Genomic DNA, 22927 nt, shown 5'->3' on the forward strand with positions numbered 1-22927 from the left:
TGAACCCTAAACTTGGTTATGAACCACAGTTAAAAATCCAGAGGCTTTGTTAAATAAGAATAAAATTAGGCATGAAAACTCAAGAAGAGTGAGAAGTCCATTTGCACCTTAAGCCATGTAACATCGCACCTCTTTATCAAATTCTCACAGATTCACACTCCAACAAATTTGAAAGTCTTAATTTCATCAAAACAAAACAAAATGAAAACCCCAAATCCACAAAAAAAAAACTCAGAAAAAATTCTCCTCTGCAATAAAACCAAAGAATGCTAATTGGCTGCGCTTATTTTTACAGCCCTATTGATTTAAAATAATTGAACCTTAAAACTTTATAGAATTTCTGATATTTCTAATATATATATTGATTTGAAACAAACATTTACAGTGAAAAGCATCATTACAAAATGTATAGCTTCTTCCCTAAGGAGAAAGCACATTTTGCATATCCTTCTTCCACTCACAAAAAGCCAGCTTAGTATTTTCATTCTTCAGTGCCCTGACTCATTGTATAACTAACTTTGTGATCAGTTTTTGACTGCAGATTTTTCTCTGGACTGAGCTGTGTCACATCAATCAGGTTGACTTTTTCAGCCACAGAGAGCTAGTGATACTAGCTGCTATTGCCAGCAGTTACGGGAAAAGAAGAAGAATTGAACAAAGCCAAATCTTACAATTGCCATATTCTGGCAATATTTGGTATGTATTTAATTTTTCATACATTCTTAATTGCAAAAACAATTTCAGCAAATGTTAGTAACATGAAACTGGCTTAAACAGGAGGAAAGTTTCCTCTCTGTAAAGTCAGATATGTCTTTTATGAAGCCTGGTCCATTGTGAAACCAATCACAAAATTCTCATTAACTTTGTGGCATTAGGATGAATTATCGTATACTTTGTCTATCTCTTAATTACCTGTAATTAACTTCCACTGAAACTTCCCTCACACAAATACTACTTTATTGACCATGCTCTCCAACTAATGAAAATAACCATATATGTTTCAACTTGGAAATTTTAAAATCAAATAGATACACAATTTTAAATGTTTTCAGCAAATACCTCAAAACCAAAGATTAAATGTTTGTTTTGCTTGAAGCTCATTATCTTCTCTCCAGAGCAGTTCCATTAGTAAAATCTGAGTACTTTAATATTCACATGATGAATGTGAAGGATCAGTGTACTGGAGTAGTGGGATTCTGCTGGCCAGCCCATGAAGAGATTACATAGATATCCATCTAAAGCTGCTAAAGCTGTGCTGATTTGCTGCAGCAGGCAGTAACAGCCACACAAGATAGATGAGGAGATTATATCTGGTCTTTAGAATATGGGCAATGAAGATCTGTAATAGAAGAGGCCTGCAAGAAAGTCTTTGAAACAGCCAAAGCCCAGGAAAGAGAATTAGGTTAAAAAAACCCTCAAATAATGTGAAATCCAAGAGAAAAATGAGATTTTTTTTTTTTTTTTTTTCACTGTGCATGTGCTCTTGCTCTTCTAGCACTAATTGTCTAATGGTTGGGTGTCAGATCTAATTGAAACATCTCTGTGAACCCGATTGACTGAGAGACAAGTGCACAGAACACGATTCACTGTAAGGCCAGGTGGGCAGAGTCCCACCAGCCAGGGCTGGTCCCCAGCCTGAGCTGTGGAGCAGGACAGATCCCGACACAGTATCCTGCCATTCATGTGCAATGCCATGCAATAAGACAGGTCCAAGTTCAAGCCAAGCTGCCAGGGCACAGGCTGAGCGCTGCAAAAAGGGAATCTCCAGGCAGGCAGGGCATGCCTGCAGCTGTGCTAGAGACCAGCTCTCCCCCACTGTATCCAGGACAGGGGGCTAAACACACTAATCCTAGAAGTTCCAGATAAGGCCGGTCACTAAGGTCTGCTAGTGCCCTCAGGGCCCCAGCACAAACACAGCCTTCCACAGATTTAAAAAGACCTGAATTTTAGCCAGTAATCCATTTCAAGACACACAAATTATTAAGGAGGTAGGGCACTTATCTCTTACTGATTGCATCTTTAGGCAAATCTAGACCCAGCATTAAAAATAATCTCACCATTTCAAAGTAGTCCAATACTTACCTGTTTTGCATGATCAAGGGTTTTGATAGAACTGTTCCACGTTTCTCCTTCCATTTCTGACTACTCATCCACACCTCTGCATTAAATCAACTTGATGCTTTTTCTATCCATTCCAAGTTTGAGGTACTGTGGGGAAATTGGCCCAGATGTTTGTCAAGTTGTTCTATAATAATTAAACAGAACAAGACTTTATTGACCATATGACTTTTCTGAGCAATGAGTCCCAATTGAATTACATGTGAGAAAATAATCAGTGTCCTATTGTAGTCATAATTCTGGTTTTCTAAACTGACATTAGTTTGCTAAATCTTTCACAATAGACTGGAATTTGTTCTCACTTTTAACCTCCAAAGGATTTCTTTTTTCCTTTTAGGTGAGAACAACAGTTTTCCTAACCCAAAATACATCTGCATAAGTTTTCCAACATATTTCATCTGACAATCAGAGCATTACTGCATGCACTGTGGTCAGCCAAGTTCTGGTGTTATTTTCCCTTCCTTAAATTCCCAGAAAGTCTAGTGGGTCTTCATGTATAAATAGAAGAACTATTTTCTGCAAGAGGCATATTCAAAACCAGTAAGACTACATTCAAACAGTGATAAAATTGGAAATTTAATTTTGGGCAAAGATACCTGTATTAATTTTATTTTATTATTTTGCTCCCAGAATCAGCAATAGGCAGTTTACTTACCAAATATAGAGATCATCCACCCCTGTATTTCAAGAAGACATTCTCATTCAGTTAATTAAATGGAGTTTAATTATCTAACCTTTCTCGTTCTGAATAATGTCTTCCATGTAAGTATGATTTACAAGTTTATTTGTTTTATTATTATAATCACTCCTAAGTCTATCAGCAAATGAAAGTAAGAGTCCCAAGAATATTTTTAAGATGAGGAACATCTTTCAACTAGAAAAAAATTGTTGAAGAAACAGTTCTGTCAAATCTTTTAAAATATACTATTCTAACCCAAAGTGTATTTTAATGGTCCTTGGTCAACCAAAACCTGGTTTAAATATGCCAGTAATTAACTAAGAAAAACTCAGTGAAGACTAACTCCAAATTACTGAGGTTACTGGCATTTAAAGGAATTTCTGGGCTTTTGGTTCAGTGACTTCCATGAACAGAATTTACCTAAAGAAAAAAGAAATTTCCACACAGTCTTTCATCTATAAAAGCTATTGAACTTTCAGAGACTGTAACAAAAAGAGCTAGAGAAAAGTTTAACATGAAGTTACAATGCTAGGCCTGCTCATGACTCAGATCCTCATTAGAGTCTAATCCTGACACCATGACAACACTGAAATACAATATTCAGTGCTAGCTAAAGACATATTAACAATATCTAGCATGAAATAAAAACAAGGGATTGTTTCTCAACTGTTGTTTTCATCACTTGGGCTGGGGAACAGTGGAAAGATAAGGATTGGGAAAGCAAAGTGACTTCAGCCAAACACATTATAATAAATTGCAGCCTCAATAATAATTTCTCCTAATCCTCTTGAGTCTTCCTTTTGGATATAATTTCTTATGAGTGTTTAGCCTTTTGTTTTCCTTTTCTTCTAAATAATTATATATCTTGAGTAGAAAAGTCACAGGGAAAATGGACTCTTCTAGGCAACTGTTCTCAGACAACTGACATCTCCTTTGGGCTGCTCCTTTTCTATTCACAATTTGTGGAATAAAGACTAGAAGAAACGTCTCTAGTTCATTCAGAGGAACAAATACCTTAGATTGAGTCTCAATAAGTGTGCTAACCAAGCCCTAGAAACCCAATCTCAAATATTTTGAGGTTTTCCTCAAACACTGGAGTCTACTTCCAGAATGCCAATATATCCAGGAAAGCAAGAATGCTGTACTGCCTATCTCGCAGCAGAGCAAGAAGAGCAACAGGAGCTGAAAACTGCGGAGACAGTTGTTCCTGAGAGTGAAAGGCTGAGCCAAGAGGACAGACATCCTGGACTCAGTTCACAGCCTTGCTGCCAGCTTCCTGCCAGGGGTGAGGCAAATCAGCAAAATGCTGTAGCCCAGTTCTCCACCTCCACAACAGGGTCATGTCTTCCTTTCTCCCACTCACATTCTGTCTCCCCAGTAACAGCTGAAGGCTTGGCAGCAGCGCTGCTCCTGACACAAAATCCTCCTGCCCCACAACCCTGAAGGGGGACAAGGGATCTATACATCTGGATGGAGGGACCATCACCTGAAAACTGTGAGAAATGTATGTGCCATGAAATAGCACATGCAAAGTCTCCCAGGAATTGGAAAATTTAAGACAAAAGGCTGATGAATGTGCCCATCAACCAGTGAAGGGATTACTCTGACCCTGCCAAAAGAGGAAATGAGCTGCTGTATGCAGAGAGGAACAACAGGCATGACATATACCTCCTGATTACAGGTACCTCAAAGGAGTTTCCAAACACCTTGCTAGAAAACACAGTTGTGCCCAGGATGACTATTCACTTCTGAGTAAACGTACTGCGGTGTTAGTGTCTCACTGCTGCTCTCGCCGTGTGCAGATGCACGACCTCCACAGAAGAATAAGTGAATTAATAGAGGAAATAGCTTTCTGCCATTAACATCTCAAGTCTACTAATAAAAACCAAATTTATAAGAGGTGTTCTAATAAGTCCAGTTGTTCTGTGTTCCCAGCACCAGTCCTGATCCCCCTTCAGGTAAATTCACAACACTCCCTCAGGTGTTTTTAAAGTATTTAACACAGTATGGTCACAACTCTTTTAAGACCTCAAAGAAGCTACAAGTTTTACCTTGTAGTCATTATATTAGTATTATTCTCAGTAGCAAAAAGGGTTGTACTTCAGAAAAAAGAAAGAATCTCAGCTTCAATTTACTATTTTGATTTATACTGAGTGTAATCTACTTCACTTGCAAACAAGGGTTTGTTCTGATCTTTTATACAAGTGAAATACTATAAGTCAGTATCCTGATGCAGACAAAGAGGAGAACAGAACTGAGTTGAACAAGCATTTCCAGATTGATGAATTGTGCAATTTGCAACCCTATTGCTCCTTTAACCAAGGAGCTGGAATCATTACAGTTACTTTGTTTCCATTTAAAAAATCATATGGGGGTATCCTTTGTAAGAGGTATTAAATTAAGTCAAGAGATTTGAGGAGTTTTAAATGTACTGCACTGATGCCAAGAGTTGAAATCAATTAATACCAAAATAAAAATCTAGTAAGGGAGAAGACATTCATTTTGATGAACCTACTTTTATAATGCAGGTCTCTCATACAGCAGCTTGTCCTTGGAGTGTCTTGAGGTGGCCAGGCAATATCAGCAAGGAAAGTGAAAATAGCAAAAGGAGCACCTGGAGTTTTGGATGTAGATCTGAAACTATTCATCTATAGATTTGCGTGCAGATCTATGCAATTCACACACCTGAAATCATAAAACAACCAAGATTCATAGTTCCCACTTCATGACTTGGGTATGTTCACAAGCTAAAAATATTTTTAAAATCAACTGTAACAATGTGCATTTGTTTGAGATAACAAAACCATTTTTACTTTTGTAAGCCGGTAAGAAGCTGATGGTTTAGATAGGATTTCCTGAAGTAACTTAATGCCCAGAAAAACTTCCAAGGTTCTTATAGTCCAGGAGAGAATTCTTCAAAACAAATAAAAATTGCATAAATAACAGAAAGCTGAATCTCCAAAAAATAAGTTGGGCTCTAATGTACCATTCTAGATTTCTGGAGGTAATAATTCCTACTGTCCCACTCACTTCCACCAACTAATGCCATTCACAAAGTACAGCAGGACAGTCAACTCTGAAACCTGATTTCAGTTTTCATGTCTTTGCTGATATTTTCATATTTAGATCAAAGGATTATGCTAATCAAAATCATGGCAGAGAAATTTAATATGGGAAGGAATTTTAACAAGTAGCAATGCACCTCTCCAGGTTCTCTGCATTACTGGCATAATGAATCTGTACTTAAAAATGCCTCCACTGTCACTTGTCTACAGCAGAAGGAGGAATTTCCTGGGTTTTTTACACTCACAACCATATATGTTATCATGCTGTCTTCTCATGCATAATGCTCATATGGGTTTGATTATAATTATAGATCATAATGTCCAACTTCTAAGTAACATTTTTTAGCAGTGGATTTCAAAGCATATCAGAAAGCCAGCCAGAATTTTTATTTTCCTTTTATATGTAGGAGAAGAGTTTCAGAATAGAAAAGTGACTTATACCAGGATTATTCACCCACCAGCACAGAGCCCAAAATAGTACACAGTCCATAAAGCAAAGTTTTACCATAACTGCTTAACTGCTATCAACAATTGGTAAAAATCATAGAAGAAACACTTGCATATTGGAAAGAATGAAATACTTGCTCTTTTCTGACAGCAGGAGAAGTATTTTTGTATCTTTGCCCACCAAGTTGATGTAAGACTTTGCCTAGCTAAGGGCAGCAGCATTTTTTAACCAGCAGACAGATTAGCTGACAGGGGTCTCCATACTGCTCCCTCTAAAAGTAAATTGGAAGAGAAAACGGGAACTTTTAGCAGTACAGAGACAGATAAAGCCAGGAAAAAACAGGCAGATGAGGCAAAAAAAAAAAAAAAAAAAAAACAAACCCCAGTATGATCAGCAACAACAAAGGTTAATATTAATCATAAGGCAACCGAGAAAACAATTCAGCTGTGAGACTGTCCAATGAGGCACATTTCCCTGACAAGTGGAATCAAACAGAAGACCTCCAATTCCAGACTTTTCCCAGGGAACTGCTCTCAGCCCCAGGGTCAGTCACTCTCTGGTGGGGCTTGCCAAGACCATGATTTGGTCCTTGAGTCTCTAACATACAATAATGCCAGAGCAGATCACTATTAAACCTGATTTAACCATTATCTTTCATACAACTGCCTGGATTTTCAAAACATTCCCTTTTATCTTTTTTTTTTAGAAGTACAGAAGGTGCCAATGATGAGCCCACCAAGCTAGGCTCTACTAATGAGTCCCAAGAAACCATCCAGAAATCAGTTCCTGGCTGAATGAGCCAGCAGCTCAGATTTAGGGGCAGTGAAGGTCACCCAGATCAGGTCCACAACACCTGTAGATTACACAAAACAGTGCACATCTGTCCTGGGGAAAACAAATTAAAAGGAAGGCTACACTGGAGAAGAAAAAAAAAAATCTCATATTACATTCTAGGGGGAGAAACAGAGTGAATTATACAACTGGGAGTGAGCATCTGTTGCATATAGTACTAGGCAGAGGGCAATCAGGAATGGTGTTTTTCTAAATGCTGTTGGCACAACTCATTCCAGTTCCCAGAGAATCAAGAACCAGAGCAGTAGTTAAAAGAGTAGTGGGCTGAACACACCAGCCCTGATTTGAAATCTGATTACATTAATGGAAGCATTGCATCTGGCATCAAGGGTTTTTGGATCACACACAATATCAACAGCAGCTTTGAACTGGAACAAACTTTCATCATTACACAGATCTTCCTTGGGCTCCATCTTTACCAGTTTTATTTAACACAGAATGACAGCCCCCTTTGCAAATGAAACAGCTGTGGAACAAATTAGCTAGATCTACTTACAGTGTAGAAAATTAGGAACGCAAGTCAGATTTTTGCAGTATCAGTGAGAAATCTCTGGAAGTTCTCAAATTAAATTAAAATTCACCCAGTCAGATTCACTGGTTTGCTCAGTATGTTCACACCTCCCAGCATATTGATCTCTTGGCATAGCAGGATTACAGAGCACAGACCAGTGATGCCCCTTGAATCTGCATGTTTGTTCCAGTTGATGCCACATAAACATAGTAACCTTTCCCAAAGGCATAAACTAATTTAAGAGACCACAGAAAAAGTCAGTTTATTAAAAAAATAGAGGGAAAGGATGGAGAACACATGAGGCAAGTAAGATTGAAAGGAACACTTTGTTTCACAGAGGAGTAGCACAGAAAATTGGCATGCTCACATGTGAAATACAAATATGTGAGGAATACTAACTATATTTTTTATCTTTGATTTTTTTTCTAGATAGCATCCTCCAAAAGACCTTTCTAACATCTTAACTTCATCTATTAACAGAGTCTTAAAAAACTTAGCATAACTTTAATTGAAATAAAGAAGCTGAATCCCTGCTGGAAATTCCCAAACACATGGCATTGCAAAAGGAGCTACAAGAGAAACGTATAGGAGACAGCTGACTTTGGCAACAGTCTGGAAGAGTTCCACTTAGCTCCTCCTCCAAAAGTTTACTTCCAAACATATTCTCATAGAAATCACTTCTCTGCACCTTAAGAAAAGTACGTATAAAATATGATGTGGATTTTGTCATTGTCATGCCTTAGAGCTTTATTTTTTCTCGGCCAACCGCAGGAAAAATATATAAGACAGCAGAATGAAAAAAAAAAAAAGATGACAGAGACATTCGGGAGTGAAGGTGAAGTAAGAATGTGAGGGGCAAGGAAATGTTAAGGATGGGGTGGAAATTAGAAGGATAAAGCTGGAAGGATAAAGCAAGGAATGACTGAGTGAGAAAACAGTATCTGGAAACAAAAATGTGATAATACAGATGCAAAAAGGAAAGACAATACAAGGAGAGAAAAAGTACATGAAAAAAATAGTACCCTATCCCTTCAAAATTGTCATAACCTATACACAGAGCAGAACTGGACTAAGGATTCACTATCAATGTTCGTTCTATCATTGCCTAATTTGTTTTTTGGCAGGTGCTTAACTTTACAGCCTTCATGTCCTTTTAATGTTGTTTTTGAGTGCTTGTAACACCTTATCTCAGAGCCTGAGACTTTCCCATCACAATTTCAGTTTTCAGATTTAAATGCTTCTGGAGCAACCAGAGCATAAAAGTATGTCAAAACAATCCTTTTTCACGCCCAGCACACTTGGAGCTAAAATGGTCTTCTTTGAAATCCTTTGAAAAAGACTCACTTCTGAGAGTAGAACAAGCATGAAGAATTGCGCAACAAGAAGTAATTTGGGGGCATGTTATAAACCATGTACAAAGACAAATTAGAATGAAAGAGACATCCTGTCTGTGCTGTCTAAATTGTGTGGTATCCCCCTAAACACAAGGTGTTTGCCAGTAATCCTCAGGGAAGATACCTCTAACAACATATTTCACTTACAAAGTTTAAAGAGAACTTTCACAATGCAACCCACGGTTTGGAATTCTTAGAACTTAGGAATTGCACAACATCCCTTCTTATGGATGGCATCCAAACATGAGACATCTAAGCACTTGGAATGGCTGGATGCGTTCCTGGATGTATCACTGCAGATGCCTTTGAAGGATGCTGTAGTTGAAAAACTACTGCAAATAATTTGAGTGCTAAGCAACTTTAAGCATTGCCTCCAGTGAAAGCATTTAAAACTTGCAAAAGATGCAAAGACCTTAAATAGGCTATTTCACTATTTATTTACTTCAGCTTATCTTTATAGGTTTGGCAAAGTAGACAAGAGTTTCCAAATTCATCTTATAAAACAGTCTTATACTATGGCCTTTGAGATATTTTCCTGGAATTACATGTGATCTATTTTGCTTGATTTTCAGCCTCCTAAACATATATTATTCATAACACTAGATCTTCGATGCTAAGTAAGATGCCTCATGTTTGGATGCCATCCATAGAATGGTATGTTGTGTAATCCTCAAGAACTCCAAACCATGGACCCCAGATCTCAAATGGCAGAGCAGATAACAAATGTTCAGAACAGGTGAGAGCTCTGAGCAATGAGTGATGAGCAGCCTTGGCACAAGAAGCCTCTGATAATCTTTGAGATCCTTTTTGAGAGCCCTCTCCTTTGACTAGAGGCCATGAGTAGTTACCTAGTTATAGCCCTTAGGCTAAACATTGCTCTAATAAAACTGATGGAGCAAGAAAGGTTGCAGTTCACTAGTTCAGACTATAATAACCTAATAATATAATAACCTATAATCTGTAGCCCATCCATTTTAATTACTCTAAATCCTAATTTAATTTATGTTAATTTTCAATAAGTGCATTTCAGCACTTTCATCGCCAAATCTTCTAGAAGAAAGTTGCATCAACTAAATATTTAGCCTTATTTACAGGCTTATTGAATACAGGCCTTCTTGGTTTAGCTAATATAAACTAAGTCATTCACTGCCACCATGAGTAGGCATTCAGTGGATAAACAGCATCTGTTACTTATGTGAGGTAAAGGTTTTCCTTTGCTGCTTTTAATAAACTTCTGCATTGGAGGCATCTCAGACTATTGCTACAGCTTTCTGCCACATCTGCTCTCCATGAGATATAAGACAAGAATCCATAATTAGAACTTTTTAAGGTGCTCTTATGTTATGCTTTTAATTTCATTTCTGTAAGCTTAGGTAATTTTAAAATTGTTTCATTTGAGCATTTCTTAAGTTTTGAGCAGCCAAAAGGGGAGATGCAAAATAAGTCCCTTTAATTTTCATGCTATTAAAAAGCAGCTTGTCAGGATTGGCTGGAGCAATTTACATTAAAAGAAACGTCTGTATCTTAATGAGATATTACCACTATTGCCCTAGCACCACACCCAACTAGATGGAATTCTCTGTGTTTTTATCACTTTCAGTAATTTACAAATCCTACATTCTCTTGGGGAAGATTCATGGCTCAGTGTGATACATTGCTGCTTCTGCAAAATCGCAATTCAGCATAACAGCAGCATCAGTAAATGTAATGTCCCATTCAATTCATTCTTCCAGATATGACTTTCAAAGCCGAGCAGGGCTACTTATAAAACAATGATATTAAAAAAGCCATTTTTATCTTTCTCCATATATTTGTGTTTACTAGGGAAAGGAAAAAAAACTATGAAAGCCACTAGTGCCATTTTGAGGAGTAATAAATTAGATCCTAAAACACAGGAAATGAAAATACTGTAATCCTCCTAGTATCAATGACTCTGAGTACAGAAAAATATTGGCTGCATATTTAAACAATCCAACTGAAAATTAAGGCTACCACATACACAGGGTAGTGGAAGTAAATCAGTCAATCAAAATGCAAACAGAGTACCTTGTTTCTTCATTTCCTGGTTCTTTTTTTGTATATCTATTTGTAAGCTTGCAGTTTCCTTTGTATGCATTTTAGTTTTGACATCTGTGGATTAACATAGATAGATAAAGCATATAAATACATATATATCCATATTTAACATTTTATATCTTTCTGAAGGAAAGCATATACAGAGTACTAATAATGCTGTTTCTTTCCCAGAAAGAGCTGTGAGTTCCAGAAGTCTGGTCATATCTCAAGGATGACATATTTCAGTCTCTTAGGTGAAAAGAGGCAAGGAGATAGCCAGCTGGCTCGTGTGAAGTTAAATCTTCTGTGCCAGCTGGACCAGCAGCAGCATTGCTGTTAGCTTTGGAGACTGCTGCCTGCCTTCTAACTACAGGAAGACCAGAAGAGTTAAGAAGTAAAACCTACATGCAAACAATTTTCCATCCCATATGGAGTTGTCATTATCCCTGTGAGCGCAATTAGGTTTGCCAGATTTGCAGTGCTGTAATGCAGCGATCCCCTGAGTCACACTGCTCAGCTGCTCGCCACTCACACAGCATTTCCAAGTCAGGCCTCGTTACCCTCCTGGCACTGAGCAATGAGGAGAAGGTGGCACATCACTGCTGCTGCTCTTAGAGGGAAGCTGAAAAACTCTTGAGAGAAGAAAGGAATGAGATGCTCAGCAAAAGTGGAATATGCACCTGCTCCCACCCCTTCTGATTCTTAAACCCCAGACACCTGGTTATAGTCTTTCAGTTGAGGTACAGCTAATATGTCTGCCACAAGATAAGACTTTCTGCAAATAACCATAAAAAACCCATTTTCACTGACACTCAGATGCTGAACTTGACAGAACATACAGAATATATTTAATTTATTTTATCTTTCACTAACTTTGTATAGTAGTTACCACATTTCTGCAACATTGCCAAATATACCTGAATATGACACTTTGTTTGAAACCCCTGAGGCAGAGACCATGGCTGAGCTCAAATTGTAAGTTGTCAGGGACTGTTAAATTGATTATGTGTATGTAAGTTTTATAGACAAAAGAACTAAAGGGCAGAATCTGACTCACACTTATCCTGCAGATCTGTGGCAGGAATGAGAACAGAGCACATATGCCTTGACCTCAATCTTGCGTGCGAGCCAAGTGCACTGTCTCTTGATTTAACCTGTAAATTTAGTAAAGAGACAGCTGTGAGTGTTATGTTATCTCCTGTTAACCAAGACCACTAACACATTGGATATTTGGAGCAGCTCTTTCCACAGTTATACAGGAAATACTAAGTATAATCTCCAAGGAAGAAGTCAGTTTGTTCAAATGAAGTAATCTTAATTCTGAATCTTTATTCCAGATGTAAACAGACACCTCCAAAAATGCCATCTGTACTATCTTCTATTGCTCCAATTGAGCTCAGAAACACAAAGAAAAAAAAAAATGAAAACACATTGACTGAGGCAGATTTAAAATAATTTCATATCAAGCCAGCAATAATAGAGAACTACCCCACTCAGTGTTTCACCCATACCTCTGGTTTGTGAAGATGGGACCACCTATCTAAATCATATCAAGCTGCTTACTGTTGGGAACATAAGAAATTGTACTGCTGACACAATAGGGCAACATAAAAAACATAGAGAATGTGGGATAAATTCAATATAATTGATAAAATAATTCACAAAATAAGCATAGGCATTCCAGGCTCTGCAGCCTACAGCCCTGACCTGTGACAGTCAAGAACATGACGAGAAGTTACTGCATCTCTTCCTACCTATCCACTAGGGCTTGCTCCCCCTTCAGCTGGGAAAGGAAAGGCAACCTTAGGTCTCATCAGACAGACAAAGTCTTAGCACATAACAAAACTTTCTACCAAAGTCCACAAAGGGATGTGGATTATAGAGTTAATCCCAGAGTTCAGCAGCTGGAAATGGCTGCTAACACAGATTTCAATGACAATGAACCATAAATATAGACATAAAAAAATAAATGCAATGCTATTGCACCACACATGGTAGAAGAAGTCAAAGCATCACGTATCACCTCTGTAAGACCTTGTTTGGAATTAAGCTTACAAATTTCATTTACATGTTTTATGATGCATTAGGACTACTACAATGCAGAGGAGGGACAAGGTGATCAGAGGAATGAATGTTATTTTACATAAAAAGCACAAAATCCAAAAATGCCAGCCGTCTTTGGAGAGCTGTACATGAATTCACTGGGTTAAGAACACTGGTGGGAGAAAGCAGCTGTTGAAATGCAGTGCAGACTGAAGAGTCAATGCATATAATCAGACTTTAAATAAGCACAGAGTGGACCCTCCATAAGAGAAATGCATATCCAGAATCATCTGCTCATGCAGGTAAGAGAAGACATCTGAAGCAATTTCAGTGGAGCTGGTGCATTTATAAACAGGTTGATATGCCAAAATGCTTAGCACAGCAGCTTGGATTTGATAATCTATTAAATCCTTTTCACTTCTGTCATCGCATCTTTTGCTAAGCGATTATTGTAGTGATTGAATTATGAAAATTCATGCATCACTACAACAAAACCCATCATGGGCTGCTGCTGAACAAAGCAGATAATTTCAGAATGTTTATACTGTTTTGCTGGGAGGAAAGGGTTGCTTTGTGTGTCCAAAGATCTTATTTTTTTTAAACTATATAAAGTTGGCCCCTAAAAATACTGGGTTTACTCAAACTTTACCAGTCTGATAAAATTTATCCCTTGGTCTCTAAGCCTGTCTAATACTCCTTCCATGAAAAGCTGAATGATATCAAAATCTATCATTTTATTCTTTGAGGTAATTTATAACATCAACAATCTGCCCTCAGAGTGGCATAACACAAGACATGAATGCAAATTGAAGGTGAGACATTTGTCACCAGAGCAGAAACAATTTAATTCCAGATAACATGTGTGATATACAACCATTCCTCATATTTTAGTTTTCCTTGTTTGCCTTTATTTATGGACCATAAAACTGTAATTCAGCAGTGAAGAATGGAACACTTTATTGAACTTCTACACAGTATTTACACTTCTTGCATCAGATGTCACTTTTTCATGGTAATGGGCAACAATGGGACATACTGGGAATCCCAGAGCAATGAAGATTTATGGACCTCTGGACTGCACTGGTAGAAATACAGAGCACCAGGAGCAGACTCTCACAATGAACCCAAACTACTAAACTTTCATGTTAATTAGACATCTCTGGAGGATTTATGGTAACAGCTTAAGTTAATGGGAACTTCATTCTCTGTCATCCATCATTCCTGTACAGACAGTAATAATGTAGGGAAAATTTAAAAAAAAAAAAAATAAAGACAGTGTCTGACAAAGGAATTTTGAAATGTTGCAGTCCTTTTAATTTACAGAGTTTTGTCAAAAGTTTGGCCTCCAAGAATTCATTATCAAGTCGGTTGGTGACACTTTTTATATGCCAAGAATATTTCTAAAGAGAAAAAGCAATTTTATTTTAAAATAAATAAATAACAATAAAGGAAACCATAAATAAACATAATACTCAGGGAATGGATAAGTGAGAAACTTGTTGCTTGCAGAATATTGTCAGGTCAAACTTTGGCTAGTTTGTTGTGGCAATTTGGGTATAACCTTACTCTTATGCATGGGAAGTTCCATTTAGAACAGCAAGGCCATTTGAGATGAGTCAAATTAAGCCCAGGCCTCTATCTCTAGGGGGACACAGCCTCAGCTACACCAGAAAAAAACCTTACGATTTTACAGAGAATTCAGAGTATTAAGTGTGCCACCTGCACTGACCTTAGTTCTGACAGATGGAAGCAATGGCAAAAAAGTGCCTCCAAACACAGTTTCCAAATCACCACAAACACACAGATGACTGCTCACAACAGGCAGTTTAGCCAATGCTAGGTCATACCACCAGGATTTAAAAACAACATTTAGGAATAGGACTTTGGGAATCATCTCCCAGATTTTTCAGAGATTGACTGAATCATACCTAGATTCTCAAGAGAGTCACCAAGAAATTAATTCCTATGCTCCACTTCAAAATTTTTGGGTACTACTTTTTGTCCCTCTGTTTTAGTACAAAAGGACAATCCTTGTGCAAAATGTCATGTCAATGCTGTGAGAGAACACATTTGCCCAGATGAAAACTGTATGTTTTAGTTGTACTGTTTTGAGAGTCACAGAACATGAGAATATTACATGATGTATCTTGAAGTACATCTGTACATATCTAGCTGAAATTGCTTCATGAGGAAAAGTCCAAGCTGTTTGACATTCCAAGCCAGGTGCCACAAAGTTTTGCTGTGTCTACCCACTATCAAAACAGAGTAACAAGAGTGAATTAATAAAAAAAAAAAAAAAAAAAAATCAGAGAAGTTACCTCGTTATCCCGTTAGTAACTAGAATCAAGCTCCATGAGATTTTGGTTCTTTCCAGAGCTGCAGATTAAGATAGGGAGCATATGTAAAGAGCAGCTGAAACAAAACCAAAGTGTGTTTTACCCAGATCCATGTCAGTGCAGCAAAAGTAGCAATAACCAGTTGTTTGGTTGGCCCAGTTTGCCTTGCTTCTGTTGAAAGACTAATAATGATGGCAAAACAAAAAGTTCATCATTCTTTATTAAAGCATGACTGTATTTGTTTCCTCTTACTGTGAGAGACAAAAAGCAAGCTTTGACACAACAGAGGCAAAATGAACAGCAATAGATCAGTTTAGAGATCTCAATATTTCAAAGCTATATGGATCATGTATGGTAACACCATTGCAGATGAAGTTTGATTACCTGAGTCCTGCTCACTCAGTCTGCTCACAGAGAAATACTTTCCTAAGGATTTACACTGAGCATTACTTAATTTGGTTTTCTAGATGAGCTCTGATGTGAACAGAATTAGGTTCATATAAACAAGCATCAAGACATTGTGTCCAGATTATCAAGAAGTGCCTAAAGAAATGAGACACAGCTGAACAAGTGTTAATGATTGTCTCTCAAGAAAAACTCTTGGATGGGATCATCATGGAATTTGGTTGTACAACTCAGAAAATTACACAATTAAAAGGAAGAAAAATTATCAGCTCAACAGTGATTAAATATGATTGTTGTGGTACTTCTAAAAAACCCAAATAGCATCTAAAAAATAACAGCTAGCTAATTTAGATCTTTTTTCCTAAGGAAACTTTTAGTCACAAATGAGACTTCTCACAATGCAATTAATATCAGCCCCTAGGCTTTTAGTTCTTCAAATTGAAACACGTTTTAGGGTGTATCTTAGGTAAATAAGCTTTTAGAGATAGGAAATGAAATCTCACTAACCTGTGAACATGTTTACATTTCTAATAGAAAGCCTAATAAATTATAAATAGCAAATATCTGTGGTGTATGTGAGTGGTACCTGATGATACATGAGTCCTATGGCATCAGATAAATAAATATGCATCTGAATTTATGGGAGTGACAGCCATCCAGTAATAAAACTTATTACACTCCAATCAAGTCTTACTATTGGTCCAAACTCTTGGTTTGAACTACAACATCTCTATAGGGTTATGTTTTAAGCAAATGTACTTTATACAGGGTTTACCACTGCTACAAGGTATAATCACTTTTGAATTTTCACTTACAGTAATACGTAAAAATTTTGATTCAGCTTCCTCATGGAGTCTCATCATTTCAGTGGTCATTGGTGTGCTGGGAAGTTATGAGTTTTTTGTCAACCTTCATATATTGTTGTGGAATCTATTATTTCTGGGCTTTCTTACCTGTCTGCGTGCTGCTTCTTTGCACAGGAAAACAAGACATTCATCTTCAGCTCATGAATAAGTAGTCTATTAGTGCTGAGACAAGAGTGATTTGTCAATATTTTTGTAGCAGTAACTTCTCAGAGCATCTTTAGAGTTCCTCTTACAATGCTAAACAGGAGGTATTCCTGAATGTCCTTCAGATTCATCAAATTTAATAAGAATCGATACTGTTTCAAATAAAGGCTTATTCCTTCTGCTCTTAAGCCTCTCAAGCTCTTCAAACTTAACTGCCTCCTAAAGGGTCCTTTGAACTTGAATATGGCATCATAACTTATGAATAGACCTTAGAGAGGTACTTCTTAGTTTATTACAGAAATTTGTGAGGATTTGTCAGACCAATTCACTCCAGAAAATACATGTTCAAATTTCTTTTTATATAAGTAACAAGTTGTGACATGATGGAACCCTACTCTATTGTACCTAATTTCTCTCACTGTTCATGTAAGAAGCAAAGAGAAACATTTATGTGACAGTTCCTATTAAGATATGTCTGCAACAGAGGTCAAATACAGGAAATCCATCCTGATTGGAAATGTGCTTAATCATTTTCTTCAATTTGCTGCAGTCAAGGGAACACAAATATGTGCTTTAAGTGCTTTCCCAAATGGAGGTGGACTGTTAGCTAAAACTTACCTTAAGTCATTGCCAAGCAAAGTTTGCTGTGGCTTAAGTATATTGCCTTGACTGGACAGTGCTCAATATGAGATAGTTAACAATGCTTGATAAATTACTTTGAAAATATGCAGTAATTTTCCTTATTATTTCCTTATCTTGGTCAGTGTGACAGCTTTCAGAGCACAAAGAAAGTCTCTCCAATAACTGCAAAATTATAAAAGGAAAAAAAAGCCAGCAAGGGCAGAAATGCACCACATTGCATTGGCAGCTTTTTTGTACCTTGGATTCTCAGGATCTTCTGTTGTCCATTGCAATTAGGAGACAATTACAGGATGATCAGGAGTAAAGTGAGGACAGAGACTTGACAAAAAAATTTTGTTGGAGCCTGCAAGTACAAAAATGTAACTATCAGCTATTACAGGCTTAAAACGCAGCATTGCCAGCAGCCAGCCAAGGCTACAAAACAAATTCCTACAGGGGCAGAGGACTATTAAAAATGGCATCAATTCTCACTCCAAATGCAAATCACACTTTTTCTGTCTATCTTGCTTCCCATACACAGATAACGATCTTACCAAAACAAAGCACTTCGAAGTCTCCCTGCTTTACACAGGGAAGGGATGAGACAAACACGACAGATGCTAGGCACCTCACATACTGTAAACTTGCTAGGTGCTCATATACTTGACAATGAAAGCAGAATAAGAACCTACATGAAATAGAATGGCATACAGGAGCAGGGCAGGAAGAGACTGACGAGAGTATCATTACTGGGAGAGCAGGATACAAAAAAAGCTACTGAAGACATGCTGCTGCAGCTGATTGATGTAGAGCTCTGAAACAGAACAAGCTCAAATTTAACACACAGATTTATTCGCCGTTTCTGTTTTCCTCACTTATGACGTAATCATTAATCAGCTATTTTTACAGTGAGAAAAAACTGGGTTTTGATTAATTTAATCATTAATACAGCCCAGAAATAGTTCCCTGCAAGTATTCTTTTGAGTAAACACTTCACTCCCACAGCTTTTCAGAAAAAGCTCCATAGCTGATAAAATAAGTACAAACATGATCTAAGCAAAACTCTATTTAGCAATTGTCAAAACACTAGTGAGTAGATTTCCTCATTATTCACTCATCTCTGCTGGTATCTTCCCAGTCAGGGTGCAGATGAGAACCCTATGCTGCAAAGTAAAAAAGGCAGGAGGGAGAGAAAATTATCTAGCTAGGCTGGAAACCTCTCTCCTCACCTTGGCACTAGGTATGTCTGAAATTCAGGGCCAGAATTGTTTCTGGCAGCTCTCAAGCAGCAGAGAAGGAGATTGCAAGCCAAAGAATGGCTTTTTGAAACAAGAACAGAGCTCCTGCAAAAGCCATTTCCTTGCCTACAATCACTCTTTCATCTCGGGCCATCTGTCTGATGGAAGCTGCCTGACCTATCAATACTAAATAACATTACAAGGGCAGTTCTGTTCAGTGAGACTTAACGGTTTCAGTTTGTCTCTAGATTAAAATCACTCTTCTGGAAGGATTTGTGAACAAAACTAGGAACAGGAATCACGTGCCCAGAGATTATAAATGCCTTACCCTTTGAGCTGGAATTGTAGCTCCTCAATGCAAGAGTCTCTACCACTGGATTAACATTAATTGTCATTACAGTAATTGCACGTTCAGATAAAACACCTAGTTTACAAACACAATGACAACACATTGTATGTGTTTAAAAGCAAGTACAAAGCCCACTGACTGAAAGATCTGAGGATTTGCCTACAGGCTTGTATATAACAGCCACTTTGCACAATTCTAAATTTAACCAATATGCCATAAGAATAAAATGCACAGCACTTCATACACTTGTCACTAGCACTAATTTAAACCACACTGTGGAATAAGCTATTTAAATGGGCTTGTTGACCTACTTTTTAATCCCAGCTTTCAGGGAAGAAAAGAAGTTAAGTAATAACTTATGAGGTTATTATTTCTTATAAATCATATTTTTGTATGATTCTTACCACACGGTATTTAATTTTATGAGGATTTTTTTTTTCCACTAAACGCAGGTATAGATTAAGAGGGAGAATGTTAGGAGACAGACAAGTATTTTCATTCATTATCGCCTTGAAGTGATCCTCATTTGTCTGGCATTTTGGAATTTCTTTTGGCTATAATCAGTTTTTTTCTCTGTCCTCTCATTTACTTTCATTTGAGAAGAATGAGATCATCTTGAACAAGGAAAGGATCTTGTTACCATACAAAACCATTTACAAAGAGGGATAAAGGATCTTTGATTTGGTTAATTTTCATAAAAATTCTTTCCTCAAGATCATTCAAAAAATTATTCATTTCTCTTTAATGCTTGCCCCAAGAATATATTTTTAGGTTCTCCACTGTTCTGCTATACCCTCTACCTGTAAGCTCAATTCCAAGACATTTTTTTCTTAGGACAGTAATTGTTCTGTATATTTTTCAATAGTGTCCAAGTGATACAGTAAACTAAAATAGGTCAGAAAACGAAAAATCTACAGTGCAAATCTTGCAAATACCCCATATTTGGAAGCTGATGAACCAAGGTAACAGAACAACTTATGGGTGAAAGCAAACATTTGCATTTTTGCAGGTATGGGACTAGAAACTAACTGCAAAAGTGGTTCTCTATGACTCTGCTTTTCTTCAAGACAAGCAAAAGGTCCAAAACAAGAAAAAATACAACAAGGTTTCTAATAAAGGAAAGCTGTACATTTGACATGTCTCCCTGGCATCTGAGGCAGCTCTCAGCAGGAAAGTGAATAAGAAAGTTCCTTTTCAAGTCCCCATCCGCAAGCTGGATGCACATGAAAAACATACAAAATCATGTTTATAACTTGGTTTGATGTACAAAAGACCAAAAACATACCTGGGAGCCAGGAAAAAAATTGGCTTTTAATTACTTATTCTGTTAGGCATTTATCTATGGCAAGCTCGATTTTGTCATCTCCTAACTGGCCATGCTTCAGGATGTCCATCCACTGCTCTATCTAGGTGACACAAATCACAAAAAAGACAGCCAAAGACCTACCAGAGTAGAATAATCCTTTTTCTTTGAGATATAGAAAGAGAAGAAAGTTAAAAGAGGGAAAAAAGGTGAACACAATTTGAGCATTCTTGTGTCATGCACACCAAATGTAGCTGTTAATACCTGTATAGAAGAGGCCACTGGACCTGTGCACAATCTGCACAAGCTTTATCTGAGTAATAAATAACACATTGTCAATCTAAATTTTTGTAGAAACCTATATTCAGCAAATAAGGAACATATCCTGCTTTCCCTGGGACATGTGAATTTCTTAGTGATGTGTGTGCTTGCAGTTGATGGGAATAGAGAATTGTGAAGACAAGCTAATTTCACTCAGCAGTACAAGGGTGGTACTTTTAGCTTTAATCACAGTGAAGTAACAGTAAAGCAATCAAACAAAGCAAGAGGTACAGAAATGAAAGGGTTAAATAAATAAACATTAATAATTAATCAATAAACATTAATAAGACTAGGAAAAGCACAGCCTAAATTTATGTAGGAGCTGGCAAGGAAAGATGGAATGAGGGAAATTTATACGTTTTTCTTTTGCATAGTCTCTAAATGGAGGAAAAGAAAATGTGCCTATAATTGCACAGCAGCAGAAATGCTGTAGAAGACAAAATGTATAAATAGGCCTGAAGAATGTAAACTATATTTCATTCAAAAAAAGTCAGAAAACCATCTCCTGAAAAGGTCATAGCAGAGATACAAATATGAGACACACCTAAGAGACACAAATAGGCAACTGGAGAAAACAGTACAAATGTAGACTTCCAGTCCCATTTAAGAGGAGACAGATAGGAATACATATACAATTAGGTACTGTACAATCAAAAACCCACAAACCAAACAACTCCCTCAATATTTAGTTGCAGTTAAAGTATAATGAGATGTTTAAAGAGAAACCTACTGACCCAGCACCCTTGGTAGCTATGGTCTGCAAGGCTTTAGTTAGTTGAAGACACAGGCACAGCTCCTATTTTCAGGGAGGGAGGAGAAAGAAGAAAAATTATTCTAAGTTGGATTCATTTCAGCTAACCATAGCCTCACATGTCACCTTACCAGGAGATTATTTTCTGACTGAATGATGGGGTTGTGTTTAGATTTTTGCACACTTGTGCAAAATCATTAGCAAAAATTTGACAAGAAACACAAACCAGATCTTCCACTTATATTGTAAGAAGTATACTGTGATACAAGGTACTTATTCAAAGTTAAGGGGACAATTTAAATGAATACAAAGGGCATGCAAAAGCAATTGAGATTACTTTCTAAGAACCTAGTAACAGTCAAAGCCTGTAAAAACTGTTCCGTAGAAGAACAGTAGTGAGGATTAAAAGGAATACTTAGAAAATAGATTGACTTATATTGTAAGTTTATTAATATCTAACATAAGGTATCTTTCAGAAGGCTTTCACATCATCAGCTTCCTTTAAAATACTGCAGGTCATCATTTTAGCCACTGTCTCTATGCATCAATAAACCAGGGCATTGTCTTTACAGCAGGCACTATGTCTCACTTTAATGCAGAGCTCTTGGGAGCAGATCCAGTGACTCTTCTGGCTTTCTTTCAGCATGATAGTTCCATGTGTCTCTGGCTACAGAGAGGAGGGCTTCTTCAATCAAACCAGACATTACCAAGGACAGTGGAGAGAAATGCAGAGAAGTGGAAGATTTATGGTGCAGAGTGTGAGGCTGTGTCTCCTTCCCTCTCTGCTCCATGAATGCTGTCCTTGTGCCACGTGCTCCACATCACCTACAAGGCTACAGACCTGCCCTTTCTCTCAAATCATTGATTAGGTGTTCTATCTCCACAGAACATTGCAGATATCAGGTCCAAAATGTACAGCATTTTCCAGCAGATTCCTGTTTAGTGAACAGAAGTTATAAAGCTGAAGCCCAAAATGCTCCTCAGGGCCTTTGAGTTCCTGACAGATATCTCTTCCTTTGGAGCCAGCCTTCAGGGCATGAAATATATGTCACTTCCCTCAGCCAAGGCTCATGCAACATAAAGGCTTACCTTTCTTCAAAATGCTTGTTTTAACACACTTCAGTCAGATGGTTATCACATTTTTGCCAGCTGAACTGCCCAGCACTGCATACACTTAGCAGCTTACATTTATTTAAAATAATATGGGTTGGAATCATCAAGTTAGCATTGTTATTCCAAGATATTCCCAGGACAAATTATTGTTCTGATGGAAAGGTTTATAACCATAAAGAGGTACCATGATGCATCATTAAAATTTTAAAATACGTATGCATGGTAGTTTTGATATGCATTTCTCACAGCATTCCTTTTTAAGATTTTTTTTTTTAAGTCTGAAGGCCATCCTCAAAGCTAGCGGTGGGTAGAAAG

The 22927-nt window shown here is 37.4% G+C and overlaps 1 long non-coding RNA gene across 2 annotated transcripts in view; it reads right to left on the minus strand.

Moving 5' to 3' along the window:
• Positions 1 to 665: 665 nt before the first annotated feature.
• The window catches only part of LOC146768197 (uncharacterized), a 77408-nt gene continuing 55146 nt past the window's right edge, over positions 666 to 22927 (minus strand). Inside the window, exons 2-11 of one of the 2 annotated variants that reach the window (XR_014953254.1) lie at positions 17796 to 17901; positions 16860 to 16934; positions 15484 to 15541; positions 12180 to 12276; positions 11528 to 11754; positions 11114 to 11197; positions 5313 to 5482; positions 4466 to 4608; positions 2083 to 2245; positions 666 to 1367 (exon numbers count right to left, since the gene is read on the minus strand). This is a non-coding gene — a long non-coding RNA (uncharacterized LOC146768197). Of the gene's footprint in view, positions 2246 to 4465; positions 4609 to 5312; positions 5483 to 11113; positions 11198 to 11527; positions 11755 to 12179; positions 12277 to 15483; positions 15542 to 16859; positions 16935 to 17795; positions 17902 to 22927 lie in introns of both variants that reach the window. The other variant, XR_014953253.1, reaches the window with a different exon arrangement.

This window comes from Lonchura striata, chromosome 2 (assembly GCF_050655825.1).
Source record: "Lonchura striata isolate lonStrDom1 chromosome 2, ASM5065582v1, whole genome shotgun sequence".
Taxonomy (NCBI): domain Eukaryota; kingdom Metazoa; phylum Chordata; class Aves; order Passeriformes; family Estrildidae; genus Lonchura; species Lonchura striata.